Here is a 22,766-nt window from a genome sequence, read left to right as displayed (position 1 = left end):
AGGTTTCTAATACCCACTATTTGTGCTGATGAGAGGAAACAGGCATTTTCAGATTTGTGGGAGTATAAACTGGTACAAGCTTTTTGGAGGGCAATTTAGCAATAGCTATTGAAATTTAAAGTGTACATACCCTTTGGTACAGGATTTCCATTTCAGAGAATTTACCCAACAGTTATACTGGAACATTTATGCAAAGATATATCACAAAGATTCTGTAAGAGAAAAAGGCTATAAATGATCTAAAGTTTTATTAATAGGGTACTAACTGTCTAAAAGATGTGATACATTCATATATTGGAATACTGTGTTACCAAGAAAAATAATGTTGATAGTAGTAATAGTAAAAATTCTAATATTAAGAAATTATAAATGAGCCTTGGCCAGTTGGCTCAGCAGTAGAGCACTGGCCTAGCATGTGGAAATCCCAGGTTCAATTCCTGGTAAGAGCACACAGAAGAAGTACTCATCTGCTTCTCCATCCTTCCTCCTCCCCCTCCTCTCTCTCTCTCTCTCTTTCTCTGTTCTCTTCCACAGCCATGGCTTGAATAGCTTGAGCAAGTTGGCCCCAGGTGCTAAGGATAGCTCCCTGGCCTCACCCTAGATGCTAAAATAGCTTGGTTGTCAAGCAACGGACCAAGCCCCAGATGGGCAGAGCATCACCCCATAGAGGGCTTGCTGGGTGGATTCTGGTCTGGGCGCTAGCAGGAGTCTGTCTCTCTGCCTCCCTGCCTCCCACGTAATAAATAAATAAATGAAAAAGCACAGTGCAGTAATTACTTATTTACTAACAATATATGAGATTATGTTTTCTGCCAGCAGATAAAAAGAAAGTTAAAAATATTCATAAAGGTGGCCCTGACTGGATAGTTCAGTTGGTTAGAGCATTGTCCCATTATACCAACGTTGCAAGTTTGATTCCCAGTCAGGGAACACATAAGATCAACCAACAAATGCACAAGCAAGTGGAACAACAAATTAATGTTTCTTTCTCTCTTTCTGCCTCTCTCTCTCTAAAATTAACCAAAAAAAACCTGTTTAAATATATTTTTAAATAATCATTAATTTGAATTACAGAGAAAAATATTTTTCTTGATCATCTAAATTTGAGCGACTAAATATTTATATCTGCAACCCTCATTCACTGCTGGTAGGAGTGTAAACTGGTACAGCCATTATGAAAGACAATATGATGGCTCCTCAAAAAATTCAGAACAGAACTATCATATGACCCAGCAATCTCTCTACCCAGAAAACTCAAAAACATTGGTACATAAAGACACATGCTCCCCCATGTTCATTGCAGCATTATTCACAGTGGCCAAGACATGGAAACAACCAAAGTGTTTCTTAATAGAGGATTGGATAAAGAAGATGTGGTACATATATATAATGGAATACTACTCAGCCATAAAAAATGATGATATATTGCCATCTACGACAACATGGATGGACCTGAGATCATTGTACTAGGTGAAATAAATAAATCAGGAAAAACTAAGAACTATATGATTTCACACCTAGGTGGGACATAAAACTGAGGCTCATGGACATAGATAAAAGTGAAGTGGTTACTAGAGGGGAGGGTGGGGGAGGGGAGTAAAGAGGGACAAATACATGGTAATGGAAAATTATTTGACTTTGAGTGATGGACACACAACACAATCACTGTTCATATGCTATAGAAATGTTTACCTGAAACCTATGTACTCTTATTGACCAATGTCACCTCATTAAATTTAGTTTCTAAATTTAAAAAAAATGTTTTTAAAAAATTAAATAAGTAGGCCTAGCGTGCGGAGGACCCGGGTTCGATTCCCGGCCAGGGCACACAGGAGAAGCGCCCATTTGCTTCTCCACCCCTCCGCCGCGCTTTCCTCTCTGTCTCTCTCTTCCCCTCCCGCAGCCAAGGCTCCATTGGAGCAGAGATGGCCCGGGCGCTGGGCATGGCTCTGTGGCCTCTGCCTCAGGCGCTAGAGTGGCTCTGGTCGCAATATGGCGACGCCCAGGATGGGCAGAGCATCGCCCCCTGTGGGGCAGAGCACCGCCCCTGGTGGGCGGGCCGGGTGGATCCCGGTCGGGCGCATGCGGGAGTCTGTCTGACTGTCTCTCCCTGTTTCCAGCTTCAGAAAAATGAAAAAAAAAAAAAAAAAAAAAAAAATTAAATAAGTAAATAAATATTTATACCTGTTACATTTATGTTTGTAAAGGTCTTTCTGGAATCAGGATAAATTAAAGAGAGATAAGACTAGAAATCATCTTATGTAAGTGTCTGCACACAGTAAGCACTCAATAAATGCTTGTTAGTGTCATTATTTATTTATTTATTTTGAATTTTTAATGACTGAAACCAAAAAAAAAAAAGATCTAAAACTGCAGCTGCTGGAGGAGCCATGTGTTTTTCCCAGGCTCGTACCTCTCTTTGAACTTGACTGTGGCCTTTCTTACGTCAGTCCTTACATTTCATAGCAGGGTCTCTGAAGATATTCTTGTTGACTACAGTTTTGTGCAAAGGGACACCCACAGAGTACCTGTGGGCATCAGGTGATTGTAGTTATATACATTCACAAAACGCTTGATCTTTGACCTTCTGGCAATTTTCTTCTTGCCCATGGCAGCCATCACTTTGCCAGGATAATGTCACTTCCAGCCACAGAGCATGGCTGTAGGGGCAGTCTGAGGTGCCATTACCAATGTTCTTCGTGATGACGGTTTTGTATCTGGAGTAGTACCTGACCGGCACTAGGACCGCCTCTCAGGGTTTCATAAACTTGCCCATTCCAACAGCAGCAATTATTGTCATTCTTAATCACAATGATTCAAGTTAAATGAAATGTAAACTAAACCACAGATGTGTTGGTTGGGGGTTGGTGGGAAGAGCCATGCAACAGCCCTGGATTTGACAGGACTTGGTGACTGAAGTGGGTAGGAGAAGGTAAGCTAGAACAAGCCTCCAGGATAATTTCCAGGGTTGACTAAAGAAGCCAGATGGATGACCGAGCCTGTCTCTGAGACAGGAAACTTGGGAGAAGGGGCAGCTTTGAGGAAAAGATAAATTCCGTTTGGGACACTATAAATTTAACAAAACTGTGAATCACCAAATATGTCCGCTGGGTAATTGGATCCATCCTTACAGAATTCAATAGGAGCAAATAGGGTTAGAGCAGCAATTTTCAACCTTTTTCATCTCATGGCACACATAAACTAATTACTAAAATTCTGCAGTACACCAAAAAATATATTTTTTGCCAATCTGAAAAAAAATAGGTATAATTTTGATTCGTTTCCACTGGATAGCTATTGCTGTGTTGGCTGTTGTCATTTTTTTTTTTTTTCTGAAGCTGGAAACAGGGAGAGACAGTCAGACAGACTCCCGCATGCGCCCGACTGGGATCCACCCGGCACGCCCACCATGGGGCGACACTCTGCCCACCAGGGGGCGATGCTCTGCCCATCCTGGGCGTCGCCATGTTGCCACCAGAGCCACTCTAGCACCTGAGGCAGAGGCCACAGAGCCATCCCCAGCGCCCCAGCCATCTTTGCTCCAATGGAGCCTTGGCTGCGGGAGGGGAAGAGAGAGACAGAGAGGAAGGCGCGGCGGAGGGGTGGAGAAGCAAATAGGCGCTTCTCCTGTGTGCCCTGGCCGGGAATCGAACCCGGGTCCTCCGCAAGCTAGGCCGACGCTCTACCGCTGAGCCAACCGGCCAGGGCCTGTTGTCATTTTTTTATTTGACAGTCTCCAAGGGAAAAGAAGAGGTCAGTACCCCCAATACAGATTGCATGTTTTAAAATTTCTTGCAGCACATCAGTTGAAAATTGCTCTATTAGAGAAATGCCTTTGGGTATCTATTCTCACTGTCATGGTGGTGCAGTCCAGTCATGGGTTTGGATGGAACTTCTCAGAAAGAGCTAAAGATAAGACCAAGGGAACACAATGCTCAGAGGTGTTATGGGTTGAATTGTGTTCTCTCCCAAATTCATACGTTGACTTCCTAACCCCCAGAATCTCAGAGTCTGGCCTTTTGGAACTAAGGGTCATTGAATATGTAACTAGCTTAGATGATCTGACTGGTGTCCTTACAGAAAGGGAAAATGTGGACGCAGAGGTACGCACACAGGGAGAAGGCTACAAGACAGACAATAAAGGCAGAAATCAGAGTGCTGCTTTCCTAAGCCAAGGAACCCAACTTGCCGACATCTTGATCTTCAACTTCATCCCCCAGAAGCTGTAAGACAGCAGAGTTCTGTTGTTTAAGCCACTCAGTTTGCAACACTTCGCTCTGACAGCCCTAGAGAATAAGGGCAGAAGGTAAACAAAGACTAAAAAGCCTCTGAAAAGCAGCAACACGGTGAGGTCCGAGGAAGAATGAAAGTTGGAAGAGTACATGGCATCACCAAGACAAGAACAGGAAAGATTTTCAAAGGGAGATCATGGTCAACAAAGTCCAATGTTCTCAAGAGGTCAAGACGGGGGACAGAAAAGGCCTTGCAGAAAAAGCTGGTCTGCAAAGCACACAGGAATGTGACAGAAGCAAAGGCAAGAGATCATGTGTCTCCAGGGACAGAGAGGCCCAGACAGACTCTGACCACTGTCCATCTGGGAGCCAACTGGGCTTTAGAACTGCATTCCATGAGGTTTTCTTTTCTTTTTTTTTCAATAATTCTCCTTCTTACTTGAGTTAACTAGCTGAAGGGGTCCAGTCATATATAATTTAAACAATCTCTGAGGTAGCCCACTCCAGCTTCCTACCTGGTCTCTGCCCAGTATCCTCTCCACTGCACCCCACAGGGGAAACCAGAGGAGTCTTCTTCGATCACGGCTTCACCATGCCACCCTCTTCTCCACATACACACACAGCCGCCTTAGCGAGGGCCCCACTCCTGCAGGTAGAACGCCTGAGCCTGGCATTCACTGCTGTCGTCAGTCCAGCTCCGACTCCCCTCTGCATACTTCCCTACTGATACCTCGTCTCTAGATAAACTGAAACCCCCATGAGTCTTGCTTTTTAGCCTTCCAAACTTTTGTTGAGTCCTTCTCTCCACCTACAAGTCGACTCCTCCCCTCATCTACCTCACTTTATTCTAGCTATCTATTAGAGACGTTCTTAAACCCTTCTGCATGAAACAGTCTCTGATTCCCTCACCTGGTGTAGTGTCCCTCTCCTCTAAGGCCTCCTCCGTGGCACTGGTAAAGTATAAGTCCCTTTCTGTCTGCATTGTAATGATGTGTATGTAGCTCATCACCTCTACCAAGTCATGGACTTCCTGAGAATGAGAACAAGGTGATTCATTTTTATATTAGCTTGGTCCAAAAGCCCCTTATCTTTCCCTTCTGTCCTCTCTCCTTATATAATCTCATGAACGATAGCTTCATCCGCCATCTAAACACTGATGCTTGTAGCCCAGACCTTTCCTCTGAGTCCTGCTTGCCTATGTGACACACCATGTGGACATCTCAAGTTTCCTCACACTCAACATGTTTCGTAGAAACTCACTATGATGCTCCCCACCCAACTTAGGCCTCCTCTAAGTCTCCTTTCTTTGTAAATGTAACCCCACCCCAACCACCCCCACTCCCAACCCTGCCAACCAGCCTTCCGATTCTGCAAGCCAGAATCTAGCATTTCTTCTTGTGTCTAATTCACCACCAGGTCTTACTGGTTTTACCTTTTAGATCATATTCAAATGTCACAACTTGCTTCCATCTCCACTGCCACCCCCCTGAACCTAAACTATCGTCATGTCTCATCTTGCCTATCATTTTCTATCTTGTATCCTAACCAGGCTTCCCAGATCAACTCTAGTCTCACATCTCCTATACATTCTATGAATCTCTTGCATTCTTAATTATTCTTAAACTCCTCTGACTCTCTCGTTCTTAGCCACAGCTGAATTGGCCATATGCATAGTCTACGTTTTTAGAACTAGCTAGTGTGTGTGTTGTGTGTGTGTGTGTGTTGTGTGTGTGTGTGGAGGAGAGGGTGACATGACAACTCAATGATTCAAGAACACTCCTCAGATTTCCCACATAGAATGCACTGGAGAGGACAGATACTGGAGGCAGGGAGACCAGGATAGAATAGCATTTGGGCTTTGAAACTTAAATATGGCCAGGTTATTCTTAAAAGTTTAGGATCTTCAGTGACTTTCTATTGTTCTTAGAATAAAGACCCAAACACTTAATATAAAATGACTACAGGTCTCTATACCATCTGACCCATTTACCTCTCAGTCTGATTTTGTACTAGTCTTCATTCTCAGTATTTCAGTCACAGGTGACTACTTTCAGTTCCTCAAAAGTGCCCTGCCCTCTACAGCTCGGGGGCCTTTCCACATGCCGCTGCTGCTTCTCACTCCACGGACTCCCTTTGCCGAATAAATTCCTGTTCATCCTTCTAGACTCAGCTCAGAACTCCTCTGAGAAGCCTCCCCTGACCAGATCTGTATTTTTATTTTCATGTTCACATTCTTCCCTGTATTTCTTCTCATTGTATTTATATTGCTTTATAATCAAATATTTGTATAATTATTTGAGGGCAGAAATCATGCCTGTTTTGCTCACTGTTTTATCTCCAGCACATAGATAGTATAGGAGCTGCTCAACAAAATTTGTTTAAGAAGGGAAGGAGGAAGAAAAACAAAGAAGGAAAAAAAAAGGAAGGAATGAAGGAGGGATGGAGGGAGGAAGAAAAAGAAGGAAGGGAGGGAAGGAGAAAGGAAAGGAGGAAGTGAGAGGGGGGAAGAAAGAAAAGAATCAAACCTGACCAGGCAGTGGTGCAGTGGGTAGAGTGTTGGACTGGGATGCAGAAGATCCAGGTTCAAAACGTCGAGGTCGCCAGCTTAAGCACGGGTTCATCTGTCTTGAGTGCAGGCTCAACAGCTTGAGTGTGGGGTCACCGGCTTGAGCATGGGATCATAGACATGACTCCATGGTCACTGACTTGAGCCCAAGGTCACTGGTTTGAGCAAGGGTTACTCGCTCTGCTGGAGCCTCCCCCTACCCCCCAGTCAAGGCACATATGAGAAAGCAGTCAATGAACAACTAAGGTGCCACAACGAAGAATTGATGCTTCTCATCTCTCCTTTCCTGTCTGTCCCTAGTTATCCCTTTCTCTGTCTCTCTCTCTCTCTGTCTCTGTCACCAAAAAGAAGGAAGGAAGGAAGGAAGGAAGGAAGGAAGGAAGGAAGGAAGGAAGGAAGGAAGGAAGGAAGGAAAAAAGAAAAGAAAAAAGAAAAAGAATCAAGTAATCACTGATTCTGGATAGACCAAAGTTCAGCAAAATATATTTGTGGGCCTGACCAGGCGGTGGCGCAGTGGATAGAGCGTCGGACTGGGATGCCAAGGACCCAGGTTCGAGACCCCGAGGTTTGCCAGCTTGAGCACAGGCTCATCTGGTTTGAGCAAAAGCTCACTAGCTTGGACCCAAGGTCGCTGGCTCGAGCAAGGGGTTACTCGGTCTGCTGAAGGCCCGTGGTCAAGGCACATATGAGAGAGCAATCAATGAACAACTAAGGTGTTGCAATGCGCAATGAAAAACTAATGATTGATGCTTCTCATCTCTCCATTCCTGTCTGTCTGTCCTACCTATCCCTCTCCTGACTCTCTCTCTGTCTCTGTAAAAAATAAATAAAAATTAATATATATATATATTTGTGGCCTGGTGCATTTGACTGCCAATCTCTCCAAGATAGTAGTTTTTCTAAAGCCTGGCTGACTGGTAGTGGTACAGTAGATAAAGCATCAACCTGGAACACTGAGATCACTGGTTCGAAACCCCAAGGTCACTGGCTCTAGGCACAGGCTCCTCAGCGTGAGGCTGCTGGCTTAAACGAGGGATCGTCCACAAGATTGCCAGCAACCTTTGGAAGTTGCTGGCATGAAAAGCCCAAGGTCGCTGGCTTGAGCAAGGAGGCACTGGCACAGCCCTGGTCAAAGCAGTATGAGAAGCTCAATGGACAACCAAAGTGAATGCAACTATGAACTGATGCTTCTCACCCTCTCTCCTGTCTCTCTTTCTCACTCTCTCTTTCTAAAAAAAAAAAAAGTTTCCTTGAAGCCTAATATTTTCATATTTTTCTTTATTTTTATATTTGCATTATTTGGATGATCATAATGCTTAACCAAATAGAGGTTTTCTTTTTCTCTCATTGCATAATTTTGAGGTAGGGCTGAGGCCGCCGTTTAAAAGGCAGTCCACAAGGTCCCAGGCTTTTTCTAGCTTCTTTCTCTGCCACTCTTACTGCCTTTCTTCCTCAGAATTGAAAAGCTGGGCTGCCGCCCCTCCAACATGGTATCCGTACTCTAGGTAGAGAGAAGAGAAAGAGTAAAGGGCTAAATACATGGGCCAATTGGACTCATCTCTTCTTACCAGGAAAACAATGGTTTTCCTGGAAGCCCCACACAGGAAACTTCTGCCTATATTTCTTTGGTCAGACCTGGGTTGTGGCCACTCTAGCTTCAAGGGAATCTAGGCAGGTACATACTCTTAAATGGGTACCTGACCACACAACTGCAGCTCGGTCAGTGGGAAAGAACAGGAGATTGGAGACCAGGCAGCCAACTGGGAGTATCTGCCACTCTACTGCCACAAACAACCGGATCAATTGGGTTCCAAGTTTCCGACTCAATTTCAGAAGCCTAGATGGAAGTAATCTATTTCAAGTCGGAATTTTGAGCAGAGAGATTCAGGTTTTGCATATGCAGCGCTAAGCCACATGAATGAAAAGTGAAAGATTCCATCAAATACATGGTTTTTGTTTTCTATATAAAACTAAATATACCTGCTTTAAACAGGCATATGGAAGAATTTTTCCTCCCTGAAATATTATTCTTAACAATTTTAAAAACCAGCTTCAAAATTTGAGCCTGCAATTAAAACAAGCTGCCATTAGACGACATTCTCTCAGCCAGGTGGTTTCACATTCTTGTGTGTGTGTGTGTGTGTGTGTGTGTGTGTGTGTGTGTGTATTTCTGAAGCTGGAAACGGGGAGAGACAATCAGACAGACTCCCGCGTGCGCCCCACCGGGATCCACCAGGCACGCCCACCAGGGGCGACGCTCTGCCCACCAGGGGGCGACGCTCTGCCCACCAGGGGGCAATGCTCTGCCCTTCCGGGGCGTCGCTCTGCCGCGATCAGAGCCACTCTAGCGACTGGGGCAGAGGCCAAGGAGCCATCCCCAGCGCCCGGGCCATCTTTGCTCCAATGGAGCCTTGGCTGCGGGAGGGGAAGAGAGAGACAGAGAGGAAGGGGGGGTGGGGGTGGAGAAGCAAATGGGCGCTTCTCCTATGTGCCCTGGCCGAGAATCGAACCCGGGTCCCCCGCACGCCAGGCCGACGCTCTACCGCTGAGCCAACCGGCCAGGGCGGTTTCACATTCTTATACAGATATTTGTTCAGCTACCAAAGGAGCAAGGGAGATTCTCTCACACATCCATTACAAGGAAAATGTAGAACAAGCATGTAGCCAATTCAGCAGAAACTAAGAACTCGAAAATCAATGACAATGTAAGAATAATTAAGAATGCAAGGGATTCACAGATTAAGTGATCCCATTCTAGACGCAGCATGGTTTGTGGGGAGAAGTTTCCTTACCAAGGAAATGACAAGTTTGATAACTCAGCGGCAAGGACAGATGAAGTATAGAACATGAGCAATACAAATATAGCAAACATAAAACTGAGACTCATGGACATAGATAAAAGTGAAGTGGTGCCTGGCCTGTGGTGGCGCAGTGGATAAAGCGTCGGCCTGGAAATGCTGAGGTCGCCGGTTCGAAACCCTGGGCTTGCCTGGTCAAGGCACATATGGGAGTTGATGCTTCCAGCTCCTCCCCCCTGTCTCTCTCTCTCCCTCTCTAAAATGAATAAATAAATAAATAAAAAATTTTTTAAAAAAGTGAAGTGGTTTACCAGGGGGAGGAGGATGGTAGAGGAGGAGGATGGGGGAGGGGTGGGGGGAAGGGTGTAAAGAGGGACAAATATAAGGTGACAGAAAATGATTTGATGTTGGGTGATGGGTATACAACATAATCAACAGTTCAAATGCTATAAAAATGTTTACCTAAAACCTATGTACTCTTATTGATCAATGTCATCTTGTTCAATTTAATTTTCTAAATATATATATCAAACAGGACATGCCTGCTTATGTGGAGGAATCTGTTCTTCGATTAGTATCATTGCCTTTAATTAGTTCAATTCAACAAGAATGTATTGACCGTCATGTATGTGCCAGACATTTTGAGAAAGACTGGTTGTCTTCCTCGTCCTGCAGAGAAGAAAACATATCCTTGCTAAAAGGAACTCTGGAGGGCATATATGCTACTTCCCCACTTTAGGGAGAAGGATATTAAGGTCCAGAAAAATTCAATGTCATCAGCTAGTTAACAGAAAGCCCTGGGAAGAACCGGGGTCTTCAGAGCCTTGAACGCATTGATCACCCAAACAAAATCCTCAAGACCCGGATGGAGCCCACGGCCCTGCAGGGGCCGTTCCTCACTGTCAGAGGGGATGGGCTTTTGCTGTTGCCACTGTCGTTTTGTTTCTTTTTGAAAACTGACTTATCATGTGCAAAAAAAGCCCGCCCTTCAAAAATTATCTCTGATTTTTTAACTTGCTATCTTATTTTTCTTCACCATGATCAAGCATGTATCAGTTGAAACCTAGCTGAAAATTGTTCTCCATGAAGCCTGGGTGAACCTACCCAGTTCTGATCACTCTGCTACTCCTTTCTCACCCATACTTCTTCCTCTGGCTTCCCTCCCTGCCCGCCAGCACCTCCATGCCCACCCACCAGGTTCATCTGCACTTGTTAATGCATGGTTTCAAGGTGCTCTGCTGTCATAGCAGAGACTATGTCTCTCAACTACCTTTGTAATCTCCACAAAAACAAAGGCAGTACTTCTCAGGAGCTGAAGGTTTGGAATGAGAAGAACTGAAACTCTGCTATTTATTATGCGGCCTTTGGAAAATGATTTAACACCATCAAATTTCAGGCACTTTGTGTGTATAGTGAATGTAATGCTGGTGGCCGAGGCCAGGCAGGCTCACATTGGATTTGGGCAGATGGGAGAGGAGCTGCAGAGCCAGAAAGCGTTGGGCCATTCCCGTTTAGTAGATTCTCCCAACCAAGGGCGAGCAGACAGGGGAAACCACTTCTCACTGCCGCAGGCCAATGAACACAAAACGGCCCCTCACAGTTGCAGGCAGGCAATCCGCAATCTGCTCTGAGTCAAACCACCCATAGCCTTACATAAGCTATGCACACGTGCTCACGCACTAATCATGCAAAGTGCAAGTGAACAAGCCTAACACAGCTGTTTCTCCAACAGTGAAGAAACGATACCTACTTTATTAGGGTGATGCAAGGATTAATGAGATAATGCACAAAGCACTGAATGGTATAAAGTTACACACTGGTATAAAATCAGGGCTCAGTACCTGTTTATTATCACTTTTTTATTTCATTTCTCCCTTCTGTCCAAGGAATGCCTAAACCAGGGGTCCCCAAACTACGGCCTGCAGGCCACATGCGGCCCCCTGAGGCCATTTATCCAGCCCCCGCCGCACTTTCAGAAGGGGCACCTCTTTCATTGGTGGTCAGTGAGAGGAGCATAGTTCCCATTGAAATACTGGTCAGTTTGTTGATTTAAATTTACTTGTTCTTTATTTTAAATATTGTATTTGTTCCCGTTTTGTTTTTTTACTTTAAAATAAGATATGTGCAGTGTGCATAGGGATTTGTTCAGGGTTTTTTATAGTCTGGCCCTCCAACGGTCTGAAGGACAGTGAACTGGCCCCCTGTGTAAAAAGTTTGGGGACCCCTGGCCTAAACTGTGGCACTGGTCAGACCTGGGTTCACTTTCTAGTTCTTCCACTGACCAACTATGTAACTTTAAGCAATTTTCATTACTTTGCTGAGCCCCCTGGAACAAAGCCTGGCCTGTGGCCACACCCATATTTATCAAGTGAGTAAAATATAGTTTCCTTATGAATAACACAAGAATAATAAATCCCACCACACATGAGGATTACAAGAATTAAATAAGATCATATAAGCAAACTACCTATGTTCCCATTCTTTAGTTTTATTGATGAATGGGTTATCTTGCAAGGAGGTGGATTTATTGGATGTTAGATCAAGAATCTTTAATTCATGCAATATTACTTATCTGTATATCTTTCTTTCCCTCAATAGCTCTTAGGAGAGGGGGCAGTGAAGATAATAACACCCCTCTTCTCCTCCTCAGTTCTAGATCAACTGAGAAAAAAGATGTGGGAAAACAGCTGTGTTAGGCTTGCTTGCTGGTTTCCCAGCTGCAAGCACTTTGCACGATTAGTGCATGAGCATGTGGCAGAAAGCCACGTATGTGTCTCTATGAAAAGCTAGGGGTGCTTTCCCTCAGTGGTGAGTCTCCCAGATCGCTCTCCCACCACTGTAAGGTGCAGTTCCCTGATTCCCTCAGCCGCCACCCGTGAAGGGTGTTTTTTCTGATCCCTAGCCCTCCACTGAGAAAAGCGGTTTTCTTTTGTTTATTTCCTCACCTGTCTCTGCGAGCCTCCAATAAACAGGTAATGGCTGGGTGCTTTCCAGCTCTGCAGTTCCTCTACCATCTGCCCGAATTCAATGTGAACCTGCCGGGCCTGGACCACTGGCATTACAGAAGACAAAGAAATAATCAAACAGAGGCCAAAGTATCCCTTTCACGAAGCTGATTAGGAGATGGTGGCTAATATTGAGCAAGGGGCCTCTATAACAAAACCTAATACAGGCAGACTCACACACTCTGGAGCACTGGACTCTGTGGTAGGATTCAGCTTGTTTGCAACAGTTTAGCAGAACCAATACTTAATTTTTTGTTGAGTTTAGCAAACCAGTTGTTAAAATGGCACTTGTTTTTTCTTTGTTGTTGTTTTGCTTTATATTATTAAGTGAGAAGCAAGGAGACAGATAGACTGACTCCTGCATGCACCCCAGGATCCACTTGGCAAGTCCACTAGGGGGCAGTGCTCTTCCCATCTGGGGCCATTGCTCTGTTGCTCAACAACCAAGCTATTTTTAGCACCTGAGGCAGGCTATAGTGCCATCCTCAGAGCCCAGAACCAACTTGCTTGAATGAACCATGCCTGCAGGAAGAGGAAAGAGAGAGAGAGAGAGAGAGAGAGAGAGAGAAAGGGTGGGGGAGGGGTGGAGAAGCAGCTGGTCACTTCTCCTGTGTGCCCTGACCAGGAATCAAACCGGGGACTTCCATACACTGGGTGATGCTCTACCACTGAGCCAACCAGCCAGGGTCTCCTTACTCTTTTTTAACATTCATCTGGGCAACAGCATATTCTAAGCACCCATAATAATGTTCACTCCACCCATAGGTGAAAAAAATTGCAAGTGAGGATGCCAATCAAGAAGCAACATTGAAGTATCTTAAATAAGAGTTTTATTGTTTTTTGTCAGGTATTATTTAATATTTTTTTATTTTTATTTATTCATTTTTTTAGAGAGGAGAGGGAGAGACAGAGAGAGAGAGAGGAGACAGAGAGAGAAGGGGGGAGGAGCTGGAAGCATTAACTCCCATATGTGCCTTCACCAGGCAAGCCCAGGTTTTCAAACTGGCGACTTCAGCATTCAGATCGAGGCTTTATCCACTGCACCACCACAGGTCAGGCTATTTAATATTTTTTCATTAATATTTTAAAACTCATAACATAACCTAGTTTTGTGTACTGCTTGTATTGTTATTTAAGTATTAAATGAATGAAATAATAAACTACCTTTCAGTATATCTTTTTTTATACTTAAAATGGTCATTCGGGCAGGGAACCAGTTGTTAAATTATTTGAATCCCACCACTGACTGGACCACCAAAGGCCTCCCACCCCGCACCACACAGGAGACCTGCACCCGGAGGAATGCGTCAAAATGTGCATCTCTATAGGCAGATTCTGTCCCAAGGAGGGAATGAGAAAAAAAAGATAGGTCGCGCAGGCCCCTTCTCTCTCCCATCCAGGTAGCTCACTCTGTCTCCCCAGGGGAGGAGTGAAATGAGGACATAAGCCCAGAGTGTTCTGGGAAAAAACCCAGTGTTGGGAATAAAAAATAGGCAAGAAGCAGTCTAAGCCTTTGCTGCCTAACAAACTCTATACACAAAATGAATTACATAGGCATTCTTAATTTTCCCCCAAGAATCTAGAACAGGCGTCCCCAAACTACGGCCTGCGGGACGCAATGCGGCCCCCTGAGGCCATTTATCCAGCCCCCACTGCACTTCTGGAAGGGGCACCTCTTTCATTGGTGGCCAGTGAGAGGACCACTGTATTTGGCAGCCCTCCAATGGTCTGAGGGACAGTGAACTGGCCCCCTGTGTAAAAAGTTTGGAGACCCCTGATCAAATAGTGATTAAGAGCCTTGCCTGGAGGTAGGCTGTCTGGTTTTGAATCAAGGCTCTGCAACTTCTAGTACTATGACCTTAAACAAGTTATTTAACTTTCCTGGGCCTCCATCTTGTCATCTGTAAAATGCTGGTAATAACAGTACCTCCCTCACAGGGTGAATGTGAGGATTAAATGAAAGAAGTCTAAAAAGTGCCTAACATGGTCAACGGTAAATGCAAAACAAATATGAGTTATAATACTGGTGAGTTTGTCTTATAAGAGCAATGGGTCTCTTAGATTAAAAGATAAAATATTATACCATGCTGACCAAGCATTCTAAACCAATTATCTCATCTTGAGTCCAAAGCAAAAAATAATTAAAGTCAACTCCTGATCATACTTGTGATCTTAGGACCATGAAAACCATCTCTCACTGCCACTACCTTCTGCCCCAACTTCCTACAGAATTACATTCTTCATCCTGTTAAACTAAAGTCTCTGATCCCCCAAATCCCATTACATAGACCTTTCTTGTCTTAGTCCTTCTAAGTTACTGTCCTCCCTTATGGACAGCTGTGAGGAGGCTGTCAAAGAGAAAAATCCTTATGAGATTTTATATATTCTTGTATTAGTGGTTCAGCTGAGCAATGAGGTGAGCAGAAATTAAAGGTTGTGGTTTGTTTGGGGCTTGTGACAGAAGCGTGAATCGTGGTTATACTAAGAAAGAGGCCCTGGCCGGTTGGCTCAGTGGTAGAGCGTCGGCCTGGCGTACAGAAGTCCTGGGTTCGATTCCCGGCCAGGGCACACAGGAGAGGCGCCCATCTGCTTCTCCACCCCTCCCCCTCTCCTTCCTCTCTGTCTCTCTCTTCCCCTCCCGCAGCGAGGCTCCATTGGAGCAAAGATGGCCCGGGCGCTGGGGATGGCTCCTTGGCCTCTGCTCCAGGTGCTAGAGTGGCTCTGGTCGGGAAAGAGCGATGCCCCGGAGGGGCAGAGCATCGCCCCCTGGTGGGCAGAGCATTGCCCCCTGATGGACGTGACGGGTGGATCCCGGTCGGGCGCATGCGGGAGTCTGTCTGACTGTCTCTCCCCGTTTCCAGCTTCAGAGAAATACAAAAAAAAAAAGAAAAAGAAAGAATGGTCAGTTGGCCACACTACCCACGAAGGATTCCTGATTGTCAGCAATACATTTTGAGAGCAATGAGTATTAACAAAAGGAAAGATGAGACAGATTCCAACTTGGTGGAGACTGGAAGTATTTTATGGAAGTCTGTGATTTATGCAATGAGTCTTCAGGTCAGGATAGAGACTGTAAAACTGAACAGACCCCTCCTCCCCAAAAAGAGGAGCATAAGATAGTGGTTATATGTGTAGGTTCTAGAAACAAATAGAGCAGGGTTCAAGCCCTACTTTGACCACTTCCTTGTTATATGACCTTAGGTAAATCAAATGTCATTTCCCTATGTATAAATCTGATATAATAACACTTACTGAATTAAATAAAACAATGTATATGAAATTCCCAGAACAATGTCCACACTAAATAGATATCTTTCCAAAGAAGACATCCAAATGGCCAGCAGGTACATGAAAAAAATACTCGACCTCACTAATCATCTGGGAAATGCATATCAAAACCACAATGAGATATCACCTCACACCTGTTAGAATGGTTACAATCAAGAAGACAAGAGATAAGTGTCGAGGAGGTTGTGAGAAAAGAGAAGTCTTGTGCGCTGTTTATGGGAATGTAAATGTGTGTGAGGGGCCACTATGGAAAACAGTATGGAGGCCCCTCAAAATATTAAAAGTAGAACTATCATGTGATCCAGCAATTCCACTTCTGGATATGTATCAAAAACAAAACAAAACAAAAAAACAGGATATTAAAGAGAGATATGACACCCATGTTTTTTTGCATTATTCATAATAGATAAAGAAGAGGTGGAGCCTGACCTGTGGTGGCGCAGTGGATAAAGAGTCAACCTGGAATGCTGAGGTTGCTGGTTCAAAACCCTGGGCTTGCCTGACCTGTGGTGGCGCAGTGGATAAAGCGCCGACCTGGAAATGCTGAGGTTGCCGGTTCGAAACCCTGGGCTTGCCGGGTCAAGGCACATATGGGAGTTGATGCTTCCAGCTCCTCCCCCCTTCTCTCTCTCTGTCTCTCCTCTCTCTCTCTCTCTCTCTCTCTCTCTCCCTCTCCTCTCTAAAATGAATAAATAAATAAAAATTTTTAAAAAGTGGGCAATATCTACAAAAAAAAACAAAAAAAACCCCTGGGCTTGCTTGGTCAAGGCACATACAAGAAGCAACTATTATACGAGTTGATGCTTCCTCCTCCCCTCCCTCCCTCCCCTCTTTCTAAAATCAATAAATAAAATCTTTTTTAAAAATGTACAATGTCGCCGCATTAAAATTAATAAATTAAAATTAAAAAGAATATGTGTGTGTGTGTGTATGAATAGTATTCAACCATGAGAAAGGAAATCCTGCCATTTGTAAAAGCATGGATGGCCCTGGAAGACATCATGCTAAGTGAGATAAGAGCTAGACAGAGAAAGACAAATACTATATGATATCACTTACATGGGAAATCTAAACAAGGAGAACTCATAAAAACAATGTATAGAATGGTGGTTATGGTCCTGGCCAGTTGGCTCAGTGGTAGAGCGTCAGCCCGGCATGTGGAAGTCCCGGGTTCAATTCCCGGGCAGGTCACATAGGAGAAGCGCCCATCTGCTTCTTCACCCTTCTCCCTCGTCTTTCTCTCTCTCTCTCTGTCCCCCTCCCGCAGCCAAAGCTCCATTGGAGCAAAGCTGGCCCGGGTGCTGAGGATGACGCCATGACCTCTGCCTGGCTCCTGTTGCAACAGACCAATGCCCCAGATGGGCACAGCATTGCCCCCTAGCGGGCATGCCAGGTGGATACTGGTCAGGCACATGCAGGAGTCTGTCTTTCTGCCTCCCCACTTCTCACTTCAGAAAAATACAAAAAAAAAAAAGAATGGTGGTTACCAGGGGATGAGGAATAGGAGGATAAGAGAGATATTGTTGAAAGGTATAAACTTATAATAACTAGTTGATTAATAAGTCCTAGAGATCTAATGCTCAGAATAATAGTTATAGACAACAACATTGTATTATAAACATCAAACTTGCTAAGAGACTAGATCTTAATTTTTCTCATCACAAAAAGAAATGGTAATTATGTGATGTGATAGAGGTCCTATTGCAAAATATAAATTATCTAATCAATACGTTGTATACCTTAAATTTATACAATGTTACATGTCAATTATATCTCAATTAAAAAAAGAAAAAAGTGAACCTGTTGCAAATGGGGGAAATTCTGGGTTTATTCATAGACAGCTATGTAGCTATTATTTTCTCCATCATTTTGATGAACTATCCACTTAACACTAGAAATGATGTATACTATACGATGATAAAGCTTGTGCTTTTTTCTTATGTTGAACCAATACTTGCATTCTTACTGCCATCAAAACCTGAAGGACTCTGGGAGATAATGAAGGACCAGTGCAGGGCCATCAGTTATAATGAATGTACCGCCATTGTGGGTGTTGACAAGGGGGGAGGCCATGGGTGTGGGGGGAAGGGGTATATGGGAAAGCTCTGCACCTTCTGCTCAATTTTGCTGTGAACTTAAAACTGCTTAAAAAAATAATGTCTATTTGAAGAAAAAAACCAACAACAAACACCTTAAGGCAGTCAAATTCCATCAACCAAGTGCATGGGAGAGACGAAGAGTACAGACAGTAACTTTCACACAACTTCAATCTGACGTGGCAGTTTTAACTATCCTTCTTTTCATTCTTTCTTCAAGCTTTACCAAGAGGGCTAGCTACATCAAGCTCCTATGATGCACTCGTGGGTCTGCAGTAGGACACTCGGGGCAAGAAGAAGACATCCGTTCCTCAGGGCTGCGCAGCGTCAGGCCAGGGTCTCAGCTTAGCAAGTGGGGCTGCAGCTGGACTCGGCTCCCACTGGCCTCCTGAACCAGGAGAGCTGCCCAGTACCTGCCTAACGGCACACAGCAGCCCTGCATAGCCAGCAGAGTAATTCTGAGCTGCGTATCTGTACCCTTCCTCTGACCAGTCAGAGGGGAAAGTAGTCCGGCTTCACTGACGCAGAGGGAAAGAAGAAGACAATTAGAAGAGAGTCCTGGAGAAGAAATCTTTGAATGCCAGCCTACCTCCGCGATATCGCAGGGTGGGATCCACAGCCCCGTAATAAATGGAATGTCACGATAAAGTGAGTGGTCATCTTTTTTGCTGGTGGAGGGTCTTGCCTTCAGTTTGTAAAATACACACCTGTGTGCACAATAAAGAGAGGCACAATGAAGCAAGGTGTGCCTGTCATAGAGGTGACATGAACCCTTAACATCAGCTGTTTCATCTCAACTTCTCTCATTCTAAATCCACAGGCTCAGCTAAAAAGCCAAAAGTATATTTACGTAGGATAAATTCAACCAGAAACTACCTGAATTAATATCGGAGGGCCTGACTCAACTCTGCTCCATGACAGCAGGGACAGTATTTATTTACTTTTTCTCACTATTGTTTCTCCCTCTCTTAACGCAGTGCTTGGTAAATAAAACAGGGTTCGATAAATATTTAGTGGCTGAATAGGTGTGTTTCTTTGTAGGGGAATACAGGTATTGATCAACTTACGACCATTTGACTTTACGACCACAATGGCAAGCCACGACTGCTCCGCGTCTGGCAGCGCAAGCGTTGCCCAGCTGGGCGTAGGACAGTGCGGACCAGCTTCCGGCAGCACTACCATCTCCACGTGCACCATTTCAACTGTTATCCCAGACTCGGTACAGCAATTTGTATTTTGTGTCTTGGATATGTTTCATCAAACCTCTCCCAAGATGTCTACCAAGAGGAAATTGTCTTTGCAAATATTAAACCAGTTGTACTGGTAATGCAGTGTTTTACTTAAACCTGATGAATGTAAAAATAAGAAACAAAATGGTGTAGAGATGATACAAATGGCATAAAATGAACAAAGAAAATTATGATATATAACAACAATGAAAGAAAATTATGATAAAATATGACTTAAAGATTTTTATAATATCATTTCACAGTACTGTACATATAGCCTACTCAAATTATGACCAAATCTTGTTACGACTGGTCTGTCGGAACCAATCGTGGTCGTAAGTCGAGCACTAGCTGTACTAAAGCCAATTGTGGTGCTCCTTTCGCAGACATGAGCGCATTTCCCTTACAGTTTAGGCACAATAAAAGTGCTTCAGGCACTTTAAAAGCCTCTGTGTGTGAAAGAGAAAGGCAGGCGGGAAGAAAAGGTGCTGATGGAGTCGGCAACAAGCAGTTGGGCAGTTGAGAACCTGGTTTTTGGAGTCAGAGAGACCTGGGGTAGAATCTCAGCTTTTCCATCCACTGAGTTGGGGACACTGAAACTGTTTTCTCATCTCTGCAACAGAGTAACAATGTCCAGCTAGCAGGATTGTTGAAAGAATGAAATGTGTGTGAGAAATATTTTGCACAGTTACTAGTACATAGTAAACTGTGGAGAAGAGAAGAGAATAGAGAAGAGAAAAGAGGGGAATACAGTATCATGCAAATGTGGCAAAATCTTGACAACTGTTGAATCTAGCTGATGTGCAGTATAGGAGTTCAGTATATTGTTCTTCCTACTTTTATGCACACTTGAAACTTTCCATAAAAAGTTTTAAGTTAAAAAAGCAGAAAATACAGAATAACACAATTGCTTCCAAACCAACCAAATAGTCAGTCAAGACTTCAATAATTCCCTCAAGAAATCAAGCACTGCCCTGGCTGGTTGGCTCAGTGGTAGAGTGTCAGCCTGGCGTGTAGAAGTCCTGGGTTCAATTCCCGGCCAGGGCACACAGGAGAAGCGCCCATCTGCTTCTCCACCCCTCCTCCTCTCCTTCCTCTCTGTCTTTCTCTTCCCCTCCCGCAGCCGAGGCTCCAATGGAGCAAAGATGGCCCAGGCACTGGGGATGGCTCCTCGGCCTTTGCCCCAGGCGCTAGAGTGGCTCTGGTTGCAACAGAGCGACGCCCCGGAGGGGCAGAGCATCGCCCCCTGGTGGGCAGAGCGTCGCCCCCTGGTGAGCGTGCCGGGTGGATCCTGGTCGGGCGCATGCAGGAGTCTGTCTGACTGTCTCTCCCTGTTTCCGGCTTCAGAAAAATAGAGGGGGAAAAAAAAAGAAAGAAAGAAATCAAGCACTGTGTGTGGGACATCACGTGCCATCTGTGTGGGGGATGCTGGAGTCCCTGTCCTCAGGGAGCTTATAGTCTAGTTGGATACAAACATTAAATATATAACCACACAAATAAGTATATAACCACAAGTTAAGAAAATGCACTAAAGGGAGTGATCTGGCTGTGCTGGGAGGATAGGGAAGGACTCAGTTTAGAGAGGAAAGCCAGGAGGGCCCCTGTGAGGAACTGGTGCATAAACAAACCCTGAAGGAGCTTGGCTGGGCACAGGGAGAGGAGAGCATCCAGGAGCAGCCGCCATCGGCAAAGGTCCTGAGGTAGGACTGGAGGGAAGACGAGTGTGGCTGGAGCACGGTGCAAGCAAAAGGTAAAGATGAGGCCCTGGCCGGTTGGCTCAGCGGTAGAGCGTCGGCCTGGCGTGCGGGGGACCTGGGTTTGATTCCCGGCCAGGGCACACAGGAGAAGCGCCCATCTGCTTCTCCACCCTTCCCCCCCTCCTTCCTCTCTGTCTCTCTCTCCCCCTCCCGCAGCCAAGGCTCCATTGTGGCTCTGGTCGCGGCAGAGCGAAGCCCCGAGGGGCAGAGCGTCGCCCCCTGGTGGGCAGAGCGTCACTCACCCCTGGTGGGCGTGCCGGGTGGGTCGCATGCGGGAGTCTGTCTGACTGTCTCTCCTGGTTTCCAGCTTCAGAAAAATACAAAAAAAAAAAAAGGTAAAGATGAAACTGGAGAGCAGTACAGGGTGTGGAGGCCCGGCAGAGTTTGGGGTCTTGGTCCTCTGTACCCTGGGAAGCCTCCAAAGGGAATGATGGATGCAGTTGTTCATTAAAATATTTTTTTCTCTGGATGCAAGAAACACATTGGAGAGGCCATGTTTGTATATGCAGGGAATCTCTAGAAGTGTGTTCGAGAAGTCAGTGGTAGTGGCTGCTTCTGGGGAAGGAAACAGGGAGATGAAGTAAGAGGGGTAGGAGGGAGACTTAATTCTCACTCTATATGTTCTTTTGTATTGTTGATGGATTTTCTATTAAAAATCAATCATTTTAAGAGAAAAGCATCTCCCACTCTCAGAGGAAAAAATATCAAAATCACACATGATGAGCACACGTATGGATATGTGCACGGGTACACACACATACCAATGGATTACAGAGCAACAGAGCGGAAGACAGGTTGACAACAGATCTCAGCCCAAACCAAATCAAAGCCCTCCCATAACTGTTAGACTTCACCTTCCCATGCCTTCCAGCGGCACAACCCTCCAGAAGGCTCAGGAGGGGTGGTTTCCAGAGAGAACACTGGAGTTTCGAGAGACTTGTAAGGTAGTTGCTCTTGGAGCACTACCTAGGTTAGAGTTCCAGGAGGGTGTGTTCAGGCACACATGGGTGACTGGCTCGTGAAGGGTTCTCGAGAGGAATGCACAGGTTTTGAAGGCCCTCTCAAGAAGCCTAGCTCTAGGTTTGCAGAGGGGGTTTATAGCAAGGTAGAGAAGATGCCTATAGTCAGTGGTGAAGCAGGGGCCTCATCGATGCCCCACCTTTAAGAAGTGACAGTCTGCTCCCTACAAAGTGCATGGGGCTTCTTGAAGCAGTCAGGTGGCAGCTGATACAAGAGGCCCAACTTTGTTAATTTGGGACTTCACTATGGCTTCTCCTTTCCTCCTTCCTTCCCATCTTATTCAACCAATCGTTTGATTAAAATTCATGTGAAGACTTTCTTTGTGACCTGCAAGAGCATATGGTTCACAGTACATAAACAGTGGGATTTGTTATGTGATAGGATTGTCAGTTATATTTGTATTCTTCCTTGTTTCTAATTTTTCTCCAGTAAACATGTTTACTTTCATGGTATAGAAGGGCATGAGGAAATGTTTTTCAGTGTTTGCATACAATGTTGCCACCAAGAGATTGGAAACTACAACTACCTCTGTGTGCTTTTGTATCAAAAATACAAAATGAGCAAAAGTAGGATTTTTTTAGGGGTAAGTGTTGCCCAGGCTTTGGATCTATGTCCATACTATTTCCACCCCCCACACACATTCTTCAAAGGACAAAGTTTCAACTTATTTCTTGATTCTTAAGCCCTACACTCACTGCCCCAAACCTATTCCACCAACACCTGCTAGCTGGGGCACCCTCTTGAACCATATTCTTCACTTCAGCTGCCTTTATAA

At 44.9% G+C, this 22,766-nt stretch overlaps 1 pseudogene; it reads right to left on the bottom strand.

The window, feature by feature from the left end:
* Positions 1-2,364: 2,364 nt before the first annotated feature.
* LOC136310736 (large ribosomal subunit protein eL27-like) lies at positions 2,365-2,776 on the bottom strand (annotated as a pseudogene).
* Between the last annotated feature and the right edge of the window lie 19,990 nt (positions 2,777-22,766).

This window comes from Saccopteryx bilineata, chromosome 7 (assembly GCF_036850765.1).
Source record: "Saccopteryx bilineata isolate mSacBil1 chromosome 7, mSacBil1_pri_phased_curated, whole genome shotgun sequence".
NCBI lineage: Eukaryota > Metazoa > Chordata > Mammalia > Chiroptera > Emballonuridae > Saccopteryx > Saccopteryx bilineata.
The sequence above is the reverse complement of the archived record's forward strand: the minus strand, read 5'-3'. Positions and strand labels throughout refer to the sequence as shown.